Source organism: Aphanomyces invadans (genome assembly GCF_000520115.1).
Source record: "Aphanomyces invadans strain NJM9701 unplaced genomic scaffold supercont1.362, whole genome shotgun sequence".
Lineage (NCBI taxonomy): Eukaryota > Oomycota > Saprolegniomycetes > Saprolegniales > Verrucalvaceae > Aphanomyces > Aphanomyces invadans.
The window spans coordinates 1-6,946 of record NW_008580507.1 but is presented as its reverse complement, the minus strand read 5'-3'; the positions used below and the strand labels follow the sequence as shown (position 1 = coordinate 6,946).

General features: G+C 46.7%; 1 non-coding gene across 1 annotated transcript; it reads left to right on the top strand.

Moving 5' to 3' along the window:
- Positions 1-6,819: 6,819 nt before the first annotated feature.
- H310_15336 lies at positions 6,820-6,890 on the top strand. The gene has a single exon. It is a non-coding gene; the product is annotated as a tRNA-Gly (tRNA).
- The last annotated feature ends 56 nt before the right edge of the window (positions 6,891-6,946 follow it).

Here is a 6,946-nt window from a genome sequence, read left to right as displayed (position 1 = left end):
TTCGAATGCTTTGAACGAGTACTGCAGAACTCCGAGAAACAACGTAAGGGCCCTAAGATGGCTAGACAACGTCGACAACACTCCACCACGTCAAATGGAAACAGAGGGAGGCGACATCAGCAGCAGCGAACTGGTCGCAGCATGTGCCGCGCTAGAGGCGACCAGATGCGAGTGGCCCTTCCGCCAAACGATATCAATATTGATATCCACACATCGAATAATGAGGCATCATAGTACTTTTACCGACCAGGTACAGCTTTATACAAGGTGTAGGTCGTGAGTGTAGACACTGCAGAGGGTCAGCTGACCTCACCCCATGGCATACACATGGCTTTTCTCGGACTTTGGTCAGTTGTCCTGTGCGAGAGAGACCTTCGCCCGCCTAACTGGGCAACGTGATGGCGGTTTCTCAACATCCTTAAGACACGCCTCACCAACGAACAACGCAGTGCACTCTACACACCCATCACAGCCCCAGAGCAAGCATCAGTCATACATACGGTTCCAGCAAATATGGCCCCGGGCATGGACGGCTTCCCTGCGGCGTTTTTTTGTTAGGTTGCGACACATATGGCCACATACAGGCCATCGTATTCGCCTAACAGCACGAGCGGAGCCAGTTCCTCGGGTACCAGCGGTGCTCGGATGTTATCCTCCTATTCAAAGGGGGGTGCTCGTATAACCCTGGCCACTGCATGCAGTGATCATACGTGTCTAACTAATGATGTCGCGACGTCGAGTGTGCGTGGTCGGTATGAGACGGCTGCTAGCCGCATCCGCGACACGGTCGCTTGGGTATTACAAAGTGATCTTTAGCTAGAAAGTTTTAACGATGACAATCGAATCACTTCCAATTTTCCTCTGCGCTATCAACTCCCTACAGTTGGTTGCACTCAAGGTTGACAACAAGGACTTACTCCAAGGGGCATAGCTCGGTGGTTGTAAGGATACTCGATCTAGTTCAGGCGAAGGTTTATCGACGACCTTCCATAGCGACTAGTGTTGAGTTTGTGATCGGATTCGTGTTTCTTTGCAACGACGAAACTCTCCCTAGTATCCGGCATCAGGGTCGGTAGGGGTAGAGTCAACTGTTAGTCAAGGACACTTGATCCGTGTGAAGATAATGCCACCGGACCCTTTCGTATGGGCAAGAACAAGGCGTTGGAAATCAAGGATTTCAAGAAGACGGAGCGTGAGGTTGTGGCAAACGGAAAGGAAATCAAGCGCAACAACAACGTTTTAAAGTAGAAACAGTCACGTCAAGTTCAAAAAGTCAACTTTAACTCTTGACCAAGCGGATTGCGAAAGCCTCGACGCTATCCGAACAAGCCTCATCGAAAAAGTTCAAGCAGCAAAGCGCGTCAACGAGCGACTCCGGCACGACTTGGAACTGATTAATAGCCAGTGCAACAGCGGGCGAATTAAGTGCGTTATAGACGAACTTAGCCGGGTTTAAGCACATTTCACCATTTCGACCGAATATGTGACGGAAGGAATTGACGGGATTTTACGTCCAAAACTCAAGAAACCGAAGATCGAAGAAGAAAAACCGAAGTCGCCTGAGTGGTTCGATTAAGTTGAATTAATCAACCAATTTCGCAAAAATGGAGGATATTTTTTCGCAATTATTTGCTCGAATGGACCACAACAACAACAAAATATTGCGTCCCTTCTACAACAACAACAAGCCACCCAGGCACAACTTGCGGAGACACAAAGTCAACTTGCTGCTAATCAACGTTTGATGCAGCAGCAATCCCAGCCGGTTGCGCATCAGCGCGACCCAGAACGAAGAGTGGAAGGAGTATCCATGCCGTCGTACCATGGAAATCTTAATGAAGGTATCGGATTGTATATCCACCGTTTTCGGACGTTCTTTACGACGAAGAACCTGGACTATGCGAACGACTCTGAAATCGAGACGCGCTGCCTTGCGATGGTTGTGGCAAACCTCAAAGGGCAGGCGGCGGCTTGGTATCAGGAGTTGGCTTCCCGCGAAGCAGAAAGCAAAATCGCAGCGCTTGTGGAATTCGAGGAAGCACTTCGCGAGGAATTTGAGCCTGATGACCTACAAGAGCGGTTGCGCGATAAGCTCTTTGGGTTGCATCAGAGAAACTGCAAGGACATTATGCTGTATGTTGAGCAGTTCTGGCGCTTGTGCACGGATATCAAGCAAATGTCCGAGTTACATAATGTGACGTTCTTCATCCGTGGTCTGAAGTTGAAGACTCGGGAGGAAGTTAAGTATCGGCAATGCAAGACTCTGACTGCAGCGATGAAAGTCGCATTGGAGTACGAAAGGGCACACGCAGAGTCTTTGAGCATAAGGGTTCAAGGGAAGCAGAACCGTTGGAGTCGATTCAAAGAAGAACACCGCAGATCGTTACCGCAACGACGCGAACTACAAGAGTCTATCGACATAGAGGTCGACAACTTGAACGTGCGAGAAAGGTCTAAGAGGAAGGACCGTAGCAAAATCCGTTGCTACAACTGCCAGAAGCTGGGGCACTACTCATCCGAGTGCCAGAAGCCCAAAAAGTTCTCAAATCAGGAGCCACACAGTGTGCCACGTGAACTTGGAAGTCCACGAGGAATCGACGACGACTAATGACTATGTGGAAAACACCTTTGGAAATTTTTAGACTGCAGACGACAAAGCACGCCATGAGGCTCAGTGCACAACGATCCGAGCAGCGGATCAACGGTTGATGCTTAAGTCAGGAGTAATGAATGGCAATGTCGTGAATGTCATGATCGTCAGTGGCGCAACTACCTCACTCTTCTGCGTTGGCATGGGATCTTGTGTTGTGCATGAGAAGACCGTTCGAATTGTGGGGTATGACAATGTGGTCTCGGACCCGACCCGAACACGCGACGTCACAGGGACGCTGACAATGGACAACATGCTGTTCGATAATGTCATGATGATTGAATGGGACCTGAAGGACAAAGAATTTGATGTCATTTTGGGTCAGCCATGGTTTCGCAAGTACAACCCGGTAATAGACTGGCGCGATCAAGTGATCACTTCGGTGGAAGAAGAAGTGAAAGCGAATGCTCTGATCACGATGGATTCTTAAGCTGTTCCGCGTGGAGGCGCAAGTTCAGTCAACACCTGCCGAGATCGAAGCAGTGTTGGACGAGTTCAAGGATGTGTTCCCCAAAGAACTGCCTGATGGGTTGCCACCAGAGCGCTCCGTGCAGTTTGACCTCACGTTGAAGCCCGGTGCGAAGCCGCAGAACCGTGCTCCTTTCCGACTGGCGAAAGTCGAGCAAGAGTCGCTCGACAAGTTCGTGGATAACCTGAAGAATAAAGGATGGGTTGAGTTGTCTACGAGTGACTGGGTTTCAAACATCTTTGGCGTGCCCAAGAAAGACGAGAACGGGAAGATGCCCTCTCGACAAGTGTGGCTGAAGACGGCCACAGCAAACACACCAATCCGTTGGGTGCTTGACTATCATCATGTCAACTCACAGTCAGAAATTCCCAAGATCCCATTGCCGAACATCAAGGACCTCTTCAATAAGATGCGTGGCTGCAGTGTTTTTACAAAGATCGACCTTGCCTCCGGGTACCATCAAATGCTGGTTGAGCCATATGCACGCAAGTATACTGCCTTTCGGACGCACAAGGAGATATTGCAATGGTGCGTAGCTCCCATGGGAATGGCGGGAATGCCAGGGATATGGTCGAGACTTATGCGGTCGCTGTTCGACAAATTCTCCTTTGTGGTTGTCTAGTTGGACGACATTTGATCTACTCAACGAGTGTCGGTAAGCATGCGACACATCTGCGTGCTGTTCTCGAAGTTCTGCGATCGGAAAAACTTTACGTGCGTCGTGAAAAGTGCGCCTTTGCAGTGCCCAAGGTTGACCTCTTGGGACACACGATCTCGGCTGGCAGACTCGACCTACTCATTGTGATTGGCCATTTTAAAGCTGCGCAACAATGATCTCTCAACACGTCCGATCTAGGGCACGACCCTCAACGGAATGAGCAATTCCAGGCTATCAAACTACACGAAAGTGTCCTACCAAGCAATTTGCGTAGAATATGCGATTGGATAAATACACAAGGTGAAGGAGCGCACGCGCATGCTTAGCAGCGACGGAACAATATGTCTCGCAGGGCTCACCTGCGACGACTTTCGCGCATTACTGTATTTATACTGAATTCACATGATGTGAAAGTGATCGCTTTGTCAAGCTATCGATCCGCTATCTACTACATGCGACAGAATTTAGCGTTGCCCAGCGTATACGATACAGAAATGAACGACATTTCCTAAAGTACTGTATATTATGCAAGTTTAGTCTGACACTAAGATTTTGGAACTCGTCGTCTTAAGGCAACAAACGAGCAATCGAACTATCTCAAGGACGCCAGTAACCTAAAACTTGAACCAATTGGACTTTCTGTCAATCATATCGTCGTATTTTGTATTGGGACCTGGGTCAATAATAGCTCACACAAGTCATCATACTAGTACACTGCATAGTGCATCTCAACTAATCCCACTGCAAATTTAATGATGATGCAACGCTTGCGAGTATTTCCAAGTTGACTATACCACCAGAGAGGCCTCGACAATATTGTGTTGTGATTTCGAACTTCCGAATCTGAAGATGGTATAAGGTTTTGAAAAATTCACACAATCAATTATAGGTAAATCCACATCAAATATACTATATTGTGCAATTATATCGATACTATAATATTGCTATATAATAAAATGCACGCGCTACTTGCGTCGTTCTTCAGCTTATACTGGCTTCACACAGGTCCCATTGATGCATCGTAGAAAGCCGCCGTGACGGCTACATCTACCTCTCAGCTGGGTCTTGGACAGACTTACCTCAACTTTGCATGGCTTTGCTTGCAGTGCATCAAGCACAATCTGTTACGTGCGCTCGAGCGTTAAAAGCTTTCACGTACCGGGGCCTGAACGTATCTTCGATCTCGGAGATACCAAGAAGTTGTTTGAACAAATCGACAACAACATTAAAGATTAAGTATACTTGATTTCACACACACAAAACCTGAAGAAAATAGCTCCTTAGCCCATGATTGGCCAAATTTGCTTCAGCGTCTTTCATGATAACTGATTGGTTCATACTCAATCTCAGTCCATGATTGGACAAATGTACAAAATGAAATTGGAGTTCTCGGATTGGTTGATTTGAGAAATTGTTGTGGAACCGTCCTCCCGCAGCGCGCTCAACGCCGTTACGCTTTTACAAGGGTTCAGCTCTCCATGCGTACGAATAAAGCACACTCAACGCGAATGTGATTTGTGCCATTGAGGGCATACGTCGTTTTATGCGGTAAACGTGATTGACCAGGAAGGCCAAGTACTTGCACCTCTTAGCAGCAAAATCCGTTCCATATTTATTTGCAATTATATTCTTGAATAAAAGAGTATGGATGAATGTATAGGCACCACACAGTTTCTACATAAAGAATAGTGACTCATTTTCCTGATGGGGACCCCATGCTAATCCTTTACTCCTCACACACGCAATGTGCTACGATGACAAGGTCAGCTAACCTTTCGCTAGCTTACCCTAATCACCACGCCAAATGGCGCGGTGATACCTTCGGATTGTCCTTGCTTGCAAAATTGGGGTGCTTGTCATTTTAATGGGCAGAGGGTTCAATCCCCGTCCTGGTCACACTCATTGAACATGGAGCAACTTGATGCATACAAACGTCAAAGTACTCGCGAGTACAGCGTTTGCGAATTTTTTCCAAGTTCACTGTATGACATGGCCATCATTCTTGTGAAGTCCACTTCACACTATATGTGTTTCGCAAAAGGCTTCAACTAGCGGTTACTGGTCATATGCACCGCAATTAAATATAAACCAACGGCGCGTACTGTTTGCCAGTTCAATCTTTGCTGTCAGTGTCATGTTGAAGGAAGTGTGGAACAAAAATAGTCTTGGGGTCACCAAAGTCTTGCATCGCCTAGGATTAGTTCTGTGATGGTTCAAGCGATCTAAGTATTTAAAACGTTATGCAGGGGAGGCATGCTAGCAAGCACACCAAATCGCATTGTACCATCTCGAGTTGATATAATTTTGACGGGTCGAATGAACTTTGGTACGACATTTCATTTTTCCTTTTAATCGAAACCATACACATGTTTCAAAGTAATGTAACATAGCGTTGTCACGGACGTTGAATTCGACCTCAGATCTTTTCGACAACAAGATTCCTTTTGACGTGGTGGAGTGTTGTCGACGTTGTCTAGCCATCTTAGGGCCCTTACGTTGTTTCTCGGAGTTCTGCAGTACTCGTTCAAAGCATTCGAAACAGAGTTTCGAATCTTTCTATCTATACCGACTTCAAAGGGTGTCCATCCTGTCGAGGATTGCACAAGTCCTACGGTGTCCGTAGTCATTGGTACCAGGATACTCAGCCCAGTCATGGACCAAGGACGAGACAAAGGATCCTCAACCCGATGTGTCCTGATACTTAATCATGACTTTTCGGATAATTCGATGTTATGTATTTTAATCTGGATTTCAGTATTGGGTCATTGCGGGCGGTTGTTTTGATGATGTGATTGCTTTCGGTGCAAGTATTTGAGAATCAAAATGCACAATTATTGCCAATTGACTGCGTGAGATTGAGCTCAAATGTCATGTATATTCCGATTAGTTTTGACTTCAAAGTTGTTAAAAAATTCAAGTCTTATTGTAGTTCTGTATGGATAGTCCTTAATTATGGAAAAACTGATTTAGTTTCTGTGGTTTTGTATTGCACAGTCGCACAACATGGGACTAATAGCAAAAAAATTGAATCGCGTACAACTCGCGCCGTTGGTTTAGTGGTAAAATATCCGCCTCCCACGCGGATGCCCCGGGTTCGATTCCCGGACGGCGCATTCCTTTTTCGACACGTTTCACGCATGCACGCAGCCCTAATTCTAGATCGGATCGC